Source organism: Lygodium microphyllum, chromosome 5, assembly GCF_053477565.2.
Source record: "Lygodium microphyllum isolate KBCC chromosome 5, Lygodium_microphyllum_v1.1.10, whole genome shotgun sequence".
Classification (NCBI taxonomy): domain Eukaryota; kingdom Viridiplantae; phylum Streptophyta; class Polypodiopsida; order Schizaeales; family Lygodiaceae; genus Lygodium; species Lygodium microphyllum.
This window is the reverse complement of record NC_141139.1, coordinates 117,187,695-117,188,738: the sequence shown is the minus strand read 5'-3', so window position 1 is coordinate 117,188,738 and position 1,044 is coordinate 117,187,695.

Below are 1,044 nucleotides of genomic sequence, written 5' to 3'. Positions count from 1 at the left end.
TGGCTTGCTCAAAAGAAGTGGGTTCTGGTTCCTGTATCACCTTGACCATATATGCATAGTGAATGGCTGTAAATCCATCATATTTCAGCCTATCCACAGGATACCTAACTCTGGTAGGCCTGCGCAAAGTGGGTTCACTCCCAGGTGCTCTCAAAACATCCCTTGTCTTCCTTACTCCATGTGTAACAATAGAAGGAATACCCAACTCATCATCAATGCTCTGTTCTGAGCCACTGGATTCACCATCCACATAAGAGTGACCTGCATTCACATCAAACATGGGCTGATCAACCTTCTCTTTTCCTTTTCGTGATACCTGCATACCACTATCTGCATTACTTTGAGAAGATTCTCCTGATCTCAATCTGCCTGTCCATGGCGAAGAATGTGAACCACTGCTAGAGGACGCTCCAGGTCCACTAATATTTTGTGATTGCTGCTGTGAATTCTGTGCAGCATTACCATTTTGTGCATCTACATCATCAATCACATTTACTGGTTTATACCAGCTACTCATCTCATCAAAAACAACATCTCTGCTCACTGTAAACTTACGAGTAGAAGGGTTATAGCATCTATACCCTTTTTTCTGCAGAGAGTAACCAATAAAGATGCACTTCTCAGCTTTTGGATCCAACTTGGATCTCAACTCATCTGGCACATGTACATAGGCAATGCAACCAAAAATTTTCAAATGAGAAATATCTGGTTTCCTACCAGTATACCTCTCCTCTGGAGTCATTCCATGTATTGCTGCAGTGGGAGTCCTGTTCATTATGTAGACTGCTGTAGCAACTGCTTCAGCCCAATAAAAATCTGGCAAGTCTTTTTCATTGAGCATGGCACGAGATACCTCTCCAATATGCCTGTTTTTCCTTTCTGCAATTCCATTTTGTTGTGGGATATAACTGCATGAATATTGCTGCTTTATGCCATGCTCCTGCAAGAACTTTGCAAACTCATTTGAGAGGTACTCTCCCCCTCCATCTGACCTCAGGCATTTTATTTGTAGACCTGTTTCTTTTTCAGCCATAGCTTTAAGGG